The sequence below is a fragment of the Ursus americanus genome, chromosome 8 (assembly GCF_024610735.1).
Source record: "Ursus americanus isolate L20-20 chromosome 8, mUrsAme1.1.p, whole genome shotgun sequence".
Lineage (NCBI taxonomy): Eukaryota > Metazoa > Chordata > Mammalia > Carnivora > Ursidae > Ursus > Ursus americanus.
In genome coordinates, this window is record NC_142134.1 from 42,544,488 (window position 1) to 42,556,944 (window position 12,457).

A 12,457-nucleotide genomic window follows, 5' to 3' on the forward strand; every position below is an offset into this window, starting at 1 on the left:
AGGAAAGCATATTTATCTTTTATTGAGAGACTTAGAATGTCAAGACAGTTGAGAAATATTGCCCACTATCTTTTTTCCAGTGCAAAGTAGAATTCTTTTCTTTCTCCTCTATTTTTATTCAACATTATTATGTTTGCAAGTATTATGCCTCTAACTCATGATTCCATTTGCAGAAGCTGCCATATATTTGGGGGGTCGGGGTGGGGAGCAGTATTGTATGAGCACGTATTTGAAAATGAGGATGACAATTTGGAGGGGAAAAATAGCAGCCCTTCACTTCAAAATACATGAACAAGAAGAGGGAAAATATCTCTTGTCAGGTGAAGAGATTATGAATTTGAGGAAGACAAGAAAGAAGAGGAATTGGGAGATACAGGAAAAGGGAAGAGACAAAAGAGAACCAGACAGAGAGGGTGAATAGAAGAAGCATCTCAGTATCATCGTTTAGCCAACAAATATACGCTGAGCGCCTTCTGGAGCCAGACTGCCCAGATAAAACTCTTCACCATTCCACAAGTGTGACCTGGGGCAAGACACCTGTAAAATGAGATAGTAATAGTATCTACCTCTAGAAAGCTCTGAGAACTAAATGTAAAGTGCTCGTAACAGTGTCTGGCATGGAGGACAATGCTAAATAAGTATTTGTTAGGGTGCCTGCGTGGCTCAGTCGGTTGAGTGTCTGCCTTGGGCTCAGGGCACAATCCTAGAGCCCTGGGATGGAGTCCTGCATGAGGCTCCCTGCTCAGCGGGGAGTCTGCTTCTCCCTCTCTCTCTGTCCTTCCCCTTGCTCGTGCTCTCTCTCTCTCTCTCCTGCTCTCTCTCTCAAACAAATAAATGAAATCTTAAAAAAAAATAAGTATTTGTTAAATGAAGGAATGAATGAATGAGTAAATGAGTAGATAATGTGGGGAGGAGCTTCCAAAAGTAAAATTAAATCCAAAATATACAAAGAACTCTTAAAACTCAGCGATAAGAAAACAAACAACCGGATTTAGACATGGGCCAAATGCCGTAACAGACACCTCACCGGAGAAGATATACAGATGGCAAACAAGCGCATGAAAGGGTGCTCCACATCAGGTGCCGTCAGGGAAACGCAAATTTAAATGAGATACACTACACACCTATTAGGGTGCCCAACATTCAGAACACCGACAAGATCAAATGCTGGTAAGCTCATGGAGCACCAGGAAGTGTCGCTCACTGCTGGAGGAGATGCGACACGGTGCGGCCACTTTGGAAGGCTGTTTGGTGACTTCTTACAACACGAAACATACTTTCATCACACGATTTAACAATCGTGCTCCTTGGTATTGACTCAAAAAAGTTGAAAGTATGTCCACACAAAAATCTGTACACAGATGTTTACGGCAGTTTTATTCATACTTGCCAAAACTTGGAAGCAACTAAGATGTCCTTCAATGGGTGAGTGGATAAACTGTGGGGCAACCAGACAATGGAATATTACTCAGTGTTAAAACAGAAATGAGCTATCGGGCCATGAAAAGATATGGCGGAAACTTAAGTGTGTATTACTTAGCGAAAGAAGCCAATCTGCAAAGACTACATACTGTACATTCTGACTATATGACATTCTGGAAAAAGCAAAAATGGAGACAGCAAAGCAATCAGTGGTTGCCAGGGGTAAGGGGGACAGAAGGATGATTAGGCCGAGCACTAAGGAATTTCAGGGCAGTAAGACTACTGGCTCTGATGCCATAATGGTAGATACATGTCCAAACCCATAGAATGTATAATAACAAGAGTGAAGCTTAATGTGAACTAGGGACTTTGGGTTATAACAATGTGTCAACGTAGGTTGATCAATTGTGAAAAATGGGTAATCCTGATGGAGGATGTTGAAAAGGGGGAGGCTCTGTACATGTTGAGGCAGGGAGTAATTAGGAAATCTCTGTACCTTCCACTCAATTTTGTTGTGATCTTAAATTAACTCTTAAAAAGACAGTCTATGGTGTTCTTGGTGGGTTTATTTTTTTTGAGTAAATGAAGACCTAGGACAATCTTAAAAAATGACTCCGAACTAATGGGAGTTTGGTAGGATGGGATGGAAAAGGAAGCAACTGATCAGGAGAGGTAGGACATTCAAATGTTCTGGAGTCCTTCCAGAAACCACACTGAAGTCTTACCAGGTCTTCCTGCTTCACTGCTGCCCTCTCTAATCCATCTTCTCGTGGGCAGTCACATCACATTCAAAACATAGATCAGACCATGTCACCTCAATGAGTTCCCACTTGGGGAAAAAATCCAAACTAGGTAGCATGGCACATGGGGTCCCGAGCAAAAGGCTGCCAACTGATGACTCCCAGGCAATGAGTTCATAGATGCTTGCCCAGTTTTTAAAAATCCTTTTAAAATTAGTGGCCAAATTTTGAAAACTGGTAAATTTTATTTTTTAAAAATCTGAGTTTATGTCTTTTCTTGAAACTCTGTTACATAGGTATTATTTTTAATCCCCATCTTATAGATAAGGAAACTGAGGCATAGAGCTTGCATGAGGTCACAGCATAGTAAGAGGCAGAATTGGTCCTGGAATCAGGCAGTCTGGTAGCCTCGTCTGTACTCTGGCTACATCAAAGTGTTCCCTGTAGATGGGATTTGTGCTCTCTAGCTCCCCTCCCTACCTGTGCCCCCCGGCCCACGATCCTCACGCCCTGCTCTGTCTCCTCTGAAACACTCTTCCCTCTACTCTAAGGGTGCCCGGCTCCTTCTCAGCTTTCTGTCAACTTAAATGTCATCGCCTTGGAAAGCACTTCTCTCAACAAGTTCAGAGGACCCTTTTTCATGTTTCTTTATGGCCAGCATGTGCATTTTCTTCATAGAACGTATCACAGGGTCTAAGGTTAAACACCATTTGTGTGATTTACCCTGAGCCTCTCACATAAAGCCTCCACAAGTGATTATTGAATGAAGGAAGGAATGGAGGAATTAATGAAGAAATGAATGGCCTCACATTTAATTGAACCTACAGGTGAGGAACACCAGCAGACACAGCATTAATGAGCTGGGATGGCATCCCAGTAGTGGTAGATTTTCCCACAGAGGTGGGGAAAGGTTTTTCCTTCTGTGACCCATGAAACCAACTATATTGAGCAGGCCTTTGGGAATGGGCCTCCTGAGAAGAGAAGAGAAATGAAGATAGCTCTTTATCAGTGTCCCACCCCCATTAAAATGACATCATCTCAGATTTTTACCATGCCTTCTTTTGCAAACTGAGTGCCACCTGAGTGCCATCACCTGTGTTTTCCAAACAACCCCTCCCCCATCAATCATCCAAGTTTCTGGAATGTAACCCATGTACCCTGACACTTCCCTGCCCCCTGGAGCACCAGAGCACTGGGAGAGGCAATTACACGTATCCATCACCAAGTGGAATTATAAGTGAGGATCGTCATTCCAGTTTCTTTGACCCAGACTATTTTTCTTATCGAACTCAACACCCAAAAAACAAATAATACAATCAAGAAATGGGCAGAAGACATGAACAGACATTTCTCCAAAGAAGATATACAAATGGTCAACAGACACATGAAAAAGTGCTCCACATCACCTGGCATCAGGGAAATCAAATCAAAACCGCAATGAGATACCACCTCACACCAGGCAGAATGGCTAAAATTAACAAGTCAGGAAATGACAGATGTTGGCGAGCATGCAGAGAAAGGGTACCCCTCCTACTCTGTGGGTGGGAATGCAAGCTGGTGCAGCCAGTCTGGAAAATGGTATGGAATTTCCTCAAGAAGTTAGAAATAGAGCTACCCTACGACCCAGCAATTGCATCACTAGGTATTACCCCAAAGATACAAATGCAGTAATTCAAAGGGGCACCTGCACCCCAATGTTTATAGCATCAATGTCCACAATAGCCAAACTCTGGAAAGAGCCCACGCATCCACTGACAGATGAATGGATAAAGAAGATGAGATATCTATCTATCTATCTATCTATCTATCTATCTATCTATCTATATCTATACACACACACACACACACACACACAATGGAATATTACTCAGCCATCGGAAGGGATGAATACTTACCATTTATATCGATGTGGATGGAACTGGAGGGTATTATGCTGAGCGAAATAAGTCAATCAGAGAAAGACAATTATTATATGGTTTCACTTACACGTGGAATATAAGAAATAGGGCAAAGGCCTTTGGGGAAGGGAGGGAAAACTGAATGGGAAGTCATCAGAGAGGGAGACAAACCATGACAGACTCTTAACTATAGGAAACAAACTGAGGGTTGCTGGAGGAAAGGTGGGTGGGGGGATGGGGTAACTGGGTGATGGGCATTAAGGAGGGCACATGATGTGTTGAGCACTGGGTGTTATACACAACTGATAAATTATTGAACACTACATCTGAAACTAATGATGTACTGTAAGTTGGCTCATTGAATTTACATTAAATAGACAAAAAAATATATACATGGATACTGCCAGCAAATGTATGGAAAGGCTAAAGGCTTCTCTAGGCAGAGAGAAAAATCAATTGTGAAAATCATGATATCACCCACAAGGAACTTCTGTAATTTTCAGTGGGTCATGTGTCAATGCAGAATGTCAGGAAGCATACGACCTCTTCAGTTCCCCTTGGTAAAGTTAGCCTTGCCCATGGTTTTCCTAAAGACATTTTCATGTGACTTATAATGATTTGCTTTTGTGCTATATCTCCATTAAAAAGTGAGCATCTTAAAAGCAGGGAGCATAGCACAAGCTAGTTTGTGACCCTAGAACGGGGCCAAAAATGTAGAGACTCAGCCACTGTAGAATGGCTAAGTAAATGGTGCACTCCTTGCTCTCCAACAGGCACAACCGTGTTGGGGAACTACAGCATAGGAAAGTGGACAAAAAATTCCAAGACGTTTATTTGCTCTGAAAAGGGAGACGTACAATAATTGCCGAAGAGATCCAAGAAGGGTAGCTGGACTGCACAGGAAGGTGTCAAGAAGATGGCAAGGTGCAGACGAAAGAAGGGCTCTCCTGGTTTAGAGAGTGGCATAGTTACAAGGTTGGTGTAGGGAAACAGCACGCCTAATGGAGTCAGTTAATTAATTAATTAAGGAAACTAAGAGGTAGAAATATTAAGGGTCTAAGTTCAGGCAGTGACAGTAAAAATGGATGAAAGTAAAGATACCTTGTCTTTCCAAAGCCTGCATTGCGGGGGGGAATGGGGGTTTCGTTCAGAAGGAGGGGTCAGCCACAGCTCAGCTGAGGGAAAGCGTCCAGCAACAGCTGGAGATGCGGTGCTCCGGACAGAGGGGGCTAGAAGAGGTATTAGAAGAAATATTTGTACATCTGTGTTCATAGCATGATTCACAACAGCCAAAAGGTGGAAACAAACCAAATGTCTGTCAGCAGATGAACAGATAAACGAAAGACTGTGTCCACATGCAATGACTATTATTCAGCATTAAAAAAGAGTGAAGTTCGGACCCATTCTTCAACACAGGTGAAGCTTGAAGGTGTGATGCTAAGTGAAATAAGCTAGTCACAAAAGGACAAATACTGTATGAGTCCACTTATATGAGGTGCCTGCACCGGTCAAACTGGCAGAGACAGAGTAGAATGGTGGCTTCCAGGGGCCATGTGAGGGGAGGAAGGGAGAATTATTGTTTAATGGATAAAAAGTTGCAGTTTGGAGAGATGAAAAGTTCTGGAGATGGATGGTGGTGATGGGTCCACGCCAATGCGAATGCATTAGTGCCACTGAACTACACGCTTACAAAGGGTTACAGGGCAAATTTTGTGTTGTGTGTATTTTGTCGTACACAAAGAGAGTGATGTTAGATCTGCAAATCTTCTAATAGGAGATCACTGGTCCCATATAAGATCACTAATCATTGATATATATATATATTTTTTAAGCATATGGGTTTCCTTTTTTTCCTTTTTTTTTAAAGATTTTATTTATTTATTTGAGAGAGAGAGAGAGCATGAGCGAGGGGAAGGGGTAGAGGGAGAGGGAAAAGCAGACTCGCCACTGAACAGGGAGCCTGATATGGGACTCGATCCCAGGACCCCGGGATCATGACCTGAGCCGAAGGCAGACGCTTAACCTACTGAGCCGCGCAGGCGCCCCAATCATTGATCTTATAAAAGAAATCATTGACACCATGGGAGATGCAAGAGCTTTGAGGAAAAGAGTGAGGAACAAGAAAAAGACAGAATCTTAGGGAAGGCCTATATTGGGGGGCAAAAGAGGGAAGAGGAGTTCAGCCAAATCTTCCAAGACTTGACAGCTCTATCATTCAAACTTCTAGCCTTCGAGCTCAAAGAGAAAAATCTGAGTCCTGTTGATTATTCCTGAAATGTTCAGGGAGGCATTGAAATGCAAAGTTACTGGGGGGTGGAAAAGGATGGTGTGATTTTAATCTACTTTCCAAGTTGTTACAGTGGCAACTCTATGAATATGTTTTGAACAAATAATAGTAGCTGCTTGCCAAGAAATGAGTTCTTAATGCTCATTGGCTTCTAGCCAGTTTTTCTTTCAGAGCTTGGAGAGAGGAATAAATACATCATAAAATACATTCATCTCAGTTAGTTGCAGAATTGTGGTTCTGGGCTTGCAGGAGGTAGGAAGGGATGAGTGTATGTACGTATGTGAAGAGGAATATAAGACAAGGAGGGATTTTTAGGTTTTTTAATTATAAAATATAGCACCCCAGCACCCATAATTATGATTATTTAAGGGTCACTTTGTCTGGAGAAACAGGAATATTAAAATGGTTTGCAGGAAGCTACTGTCCTTTCTTTGTCATTACAAACAGGTAAACAGCTGAAACAAATAGGTCTCTATAAATAGCAAATAAGAGTTTGGCATGAAAAGATTAAAAAGAATCAATTTGAAATGCAACAAATTTTTCCAGGAATATATACTCATAGTCTTATTCTCTGGCAGAGCTCATGCCCACAGAAGTCAGTTGTTGGAAGAAATAGTTATGTTTCTCAGGAAATACAGAACAAAATTGGTATATGTCTGTAAGTTAAAAAACCGGTATGTTTGAGGTGTTTTAAATTTGCCTATTTCCTTACGTACCTGGAATTACCACTGATGTACCTGTCTACGTAGTGGGAAAATCAACATTTAAACATAACTGCCCACCCCCAAGCAAATCCTCTTTGCCACATACAACTGGATGGATAGTTTCTGTATTTCCTAACTTTGCAAAATCCTTGACAAAAAGGCCTTATAATAAACGAGCAACCAAATTTAAACATTTTTAAACTTCTAAGAATTAAAACATTTTCTTTTAACTTCAGAAAGCCCTCTTTGCTGAAGTAAGGTTAAGTACTTTGGGGTCTTCTCTTTCTTGTCTACAATGAAGAAGTTCGACTACCTGCAGACTGAGAAGTGGTGGTCCACGGACTGAATCAAGCTAACATATATTTTGTTAGGGCTGAACTATGTTTTAAAAGAATTTTGAATTATTTGCCGACACGAAATATTGGGAAATTTTACAGCAAGTTCTCAATTGCAGGATTCTTTTAGAAAAAAAAGAAAAGGGTCTGATGTGCTGGACTCAAATCGTTGCATGGTAACAATAGGATAGAGTTGACCTGTGGCTCCCCCTACCCTCCAGATTGCAATGACTGGATGACTTCATGTGTTTAAATTACCTGCTTGATTCCTGCGGCACAAGAAGCTGATGACTCTACTGGAAAGCTCAGAGATCTCATGTTTAATGGTGCTTAGATTTCAAAGCTCTGCTGGAGGGAAGAAACTGATCATGCTCCAGACATAGGATAGGAGAGGTGAACTGAACTGAAACTAACCAACGTGCCAGCCCCAAGCTCTGAGTAGACTAAAGAGATCAGCCCCTCAACCTAGTTTGCTGCTAGAGGAAAGGGCATTGCCTTTTCTGGGGGTGAATACTACTTACAAACAAACACACACAAAACGTCTAAAACAAAAATGACAAGACATATGAAAAAGTGAGAAGTATGACTTATTATCAAGAGGAAAAAAATAAGGAAAGCAGACTCACAGATAAGCCAAACATTGGAATTAGCGGACAAGAAATTTTAAATAACTATTAAAAATACACTAAAGAATTTGGATAAAAGATGAACAAAATGAGCAAAGAGATGGAGAATCTCAGCAGAAAAATGGAAACTCTAAAAAGAAGACTCTAAAAAATTATAGTGTCTAAAATGAACTATGCATTGGATGAGCTCAGAGCAGACATATATCACAGGGAAAAGAACTAGTGAACCTCAAGATAGGTCAATAGAAATTATCCAAACTGAAGAATAAATAAAATTGTGAGAGAGAAAAATGGAACAAAGGAGACCAGAGACCTGTAGGACAATATCAAGTAATCTAGCATATAGATAGCTGGAATCTAGGAATTGAGGAGAGGCTGGGGCAAAAAGAAATATTTGAAGAGGTAATGACAAAGAATTTCCAAAGTTCATGAAAGAAACAAACCCATATATCCAAGAATCTAAGTAAACACTGAGCCAGATAAATAAAAAGAGAATTGTACTTAGAGACATCCTAAAAGCAGCCAGACTGGGGGGAAAGGGACAATGATATAGGAGAACAAAAGTAAAAATGTTGGTTGACTTCCCATCAGAGCAAAAATAGAAGCCAGAAAAACAATAGACTGTCATCTGAAAAAAGAGCAGTCAAGCTTGAATTCTACACCCTGTGAAAACATCCTTTAACAAATGAACACAAAATCAAAACAAAACAGAAAGAAGTTGTCCCTTAAACACCTGCACTATGAAGACATACTAGAAGAAATTTTTCGAGCGGAAGGGAGATGATTCCAGAAGGAATCCATTAAAGGTCATTGGAAAGAGCACAAATGTGAACAAATATAAAATACTCTTAAAAAATTTTTCTTTGGAAGACTGTTGACTGTTGAAAGTAAATATAACGGGTGCCTGGGTGACTCAGGTGGTTTGGCATCTGCTTCGGCTCAGGTCATGGTCCCAGTGTCCTAGGATAGAGCCCCACACAAGGCTTCGTACTCAGCGGGATCCTGTTTCTCCCTCTCCCTCTGCTGCTCCCCCTGCTCATGCTCTCTCTCTCTGTCACATAAATAAATAAAATCTTCAAAAAAAAAAAAAAAGAAAGTAAATATAATGGCAATGTATTATAGTAGATAAGAAAAAATATGTGACAACAATAGCACAAGGTCAGAAGGGTAATAAATGGAACTAACTACACGGGAGTAAGTTCTTAGATGCTTACGAAATGGTACAATAAGGATTAGTTAAGAATGCATATTGCAAACTTTAGACTAGTAACCACTAAAAATAATGCCAAGAGGTATTACTAGAAAGCCAGTAGTGGAAATAAAATGGAATACTAAGTTATGCTTATATAATCAAACAAACAAACAAAAAAGACAGGAAAGGAAGAACAAAGAAACAAAGAACAGATGAAAAATTTTTAAACATTTTATTCATTTATTTGACAGAGAGAGAGACAGCAAGAGAGGGAACACAAGCAGGGGGAGCAGAAGAGGGAGAAGCAGGCTCCCCATTGAGCAGGGAGCCTGACACGGGGCTCGATCCCAGCACCCTGGGATCATGACCTGAGCTGAAGTCAGATGCTCAACCGACTCACCCACTCAGGTGCCCCAGAACAGATGAAATTTTTAAAATATTAACAACTATTGAATCAACCGTATCAGTTGTTAATGTAATACGAATGCCGTAACACTCTAATAGAAATTGGCAGACTAGATTTTAACAAAAACAAGACTCAACTATATGCTGTATGTAAGAAACACACTTTAAATATAAGGACACAGACTGAAAGAAAAAGAGAATGAAAAAATATACTATGAAAGCACTAATAATAAGTTATAATTAAGTGCAAAAATTATAGCACATACCAGGTAAAGTGGAAATGTTAGTAGACAAGTATAAAGATGCAGAGGGTCAATGATAGAAACCTTCCTAGAGGTGAGGAAATGAGTCTAGTTTTAGAAAAGACGAGATATATGTGTATTGATTAGGATAATTTTGGTTGGAGTAACAGAAAGTCTAATTTAAACCGGCTTAAATGATAAAAAAAAAAATTTCTTGGCTTATTTAACTGAAAAAGCTCTCGGAACATTTCAGGCTAATTTTGATCAGGGCTCCAATCCTCTATTTCCTGATTTTCACAACCCTGGTCTCTTCCACATTAGCTTCATTCTCCAGCTGACTTTCCTCATGGAAGCAAAGTGATTGCAACAAGAGGTCTTCTCTTCCAAGGCCCGTTCCAAGTACCAAACCCTCACACTTCACTCAGACTGTTGTAATTCTCACCAATCTATTTATTTTATTTATTTATTTATTAAGATTTTATTTATTTATTTATTTGAGAGCAAGGGAGGGAGAGTGAGCAGGGGAGGGGGCAGAGAGAGAGGGAGAGAATCTCAGGCAGACTCCCCACTGAACATGGAGCCCAATGCAGGGCTTGATCTTCCGACCCTGAGAACATGACCTGAGCCAAAATCAAGAGTCAGACACTTAACCAAAGCGCCTAGCCACCCAGGCACCCTTAATCCATTTTGAGTTGATGGTATAAGATAGTGGTCCAGTTTCATTCTTTTGCATGTGGCTCTCCAATTTTCCCAACACCATTTAATTGAAGACTGTCCTTTCCCCAGTGTATATTCTTGGCTCCCTTGTCATAAATTAATTGACCACATATGCATGGGTTTATTTCTGGGCTCTCTATTCTGTTCCATTGATTTATGTGTCTGTTTTTCTGCCACTACTATGCTATAAATAAATAAGTAAGTAAATAAATAAATAAATAAATGAATGAATAAAGTGTGTGTATATGTAACTAAAGCTATATTGGTTACTGTAGCTTTGTAATATACTTTAAAATCAAGGAGTGTGGTGCCTCCAGCTTTGTTCTTCTTTCTCAGTGTTGCTTTGGCTATTCAGTCTTTCATGGTTCCATACAAATTTTAGGACTGTTTATCCTATACTAAGAATGCCATTTGAAGGTAGGAAATTTCAACAGGTTGATTGGCTTAGGCTTGGGTTGTTACCCATCCTGAGCCAATCACTGTGGCAAGAGGAATAAATGACATTTGTCATGGAGAATGCTTTTCCCCACTCCTGATGTTGCTTTGATTAATTCCAGCTTCTCCAGCCTCTCTCTTCTCCGGGGAAGATGGGACCAACTCATCTGATTGGAATTTTGTAAAGCCTGGATAAGAATGTTCTATGCAGCTCTGCCCTTCCTTTTGGGAGTAGACTTCCTCTCAGAGAACAGGAGTTCCCCTCTGTTACTCTACGCAGCAGGACCTGCCAAAGTCCATAGCGACCTGTGACCAAGTGCCCAAGTCTGTATAATTTGGGTTTGAGTATAGGTAAGGCAACTTGGTTAACAGACCTGAGTTTGCATGCCCTATCCTGGCCTCCAGGACAATAAAACTGCTGTTTGGGAATCTTCATATTTACTCTGTTTTATTTTTCAGTTGTTCAGACCTAGGCAGGGAAAAGAGGACAGTTACTAGGAATCTCCTTGAAGTCTCCAAAGAAACATTGATTGACTGATGGTAAGTGAAGCCTTCTTTTAGAGCAAGAGGTGGGGTCCACACTAACCAAAGCACCTGACTACTCCAAGGAGGAAGAGTGGATTCCGTGAAGAAAAACCTAGGTGCTGTCTGGATGAGAGAAGAACCCAAAAGACGCTGAAAAGGCATTCACGAGATGCTTCTTAATATGGCCTGATTTATAATCGCTCTGTTTGCCTATATCAGTTGCTCAGGAAACATGCTTACAGATTTAATGTCTCCTAGGGTCTCCATGTTTATGTTCCCCATCCCCTTAAATTCATATGTTGAAATCTTAACTTCCAAGGTGATGGTGTTAGGAGGTGGGGCCTTTGGGAGATGATTAAGTCATGAGAACAGAGCCCTAAAAGAGGCCTCAGAGAGTTCCTTGGCCCTTCTGCTACCTGAGGATATAACAAAAAGTCTACAACCCAGAAGGGCCCTTGCCTGAGTATGCCAGCACCCTAATCTCAGATATCCAGCCTCCAGAGCTGTGAGAAATACATTCTATTGTCCATGGCTATTCTCCACACAGCCAGACTGATTCTCCAAACACTTCAGTATTTGCCCCATTTTATGCAAACAGGCGCCTCCAAAACCCTACACCGCTATGAGCTTGCCTTTACTAGCCTCCCCAGCACTTACTCTGCTGTGGCTGACCTGGCCTCTTTGCTGCTCCTCAAACATTCCAGGTAAGCTCCTGCCTCAGGGCCTTTGTACAGACTCTACCTTCTGCCTGGAATGCTATTCTCTCTGATACCCATCTGATGACTCTTCAGTTCCTTCCCTCTAACTCAAATGACAACATCCCAGTGAGGTGTTGCCTGACTACATCAGCCGTGGGAACATCAGGGAGGGTCACTATAGCTGAGTTACTGGTCAGTGGAGAGGTCTACATTTGGTGTCTTTGAGCCTGC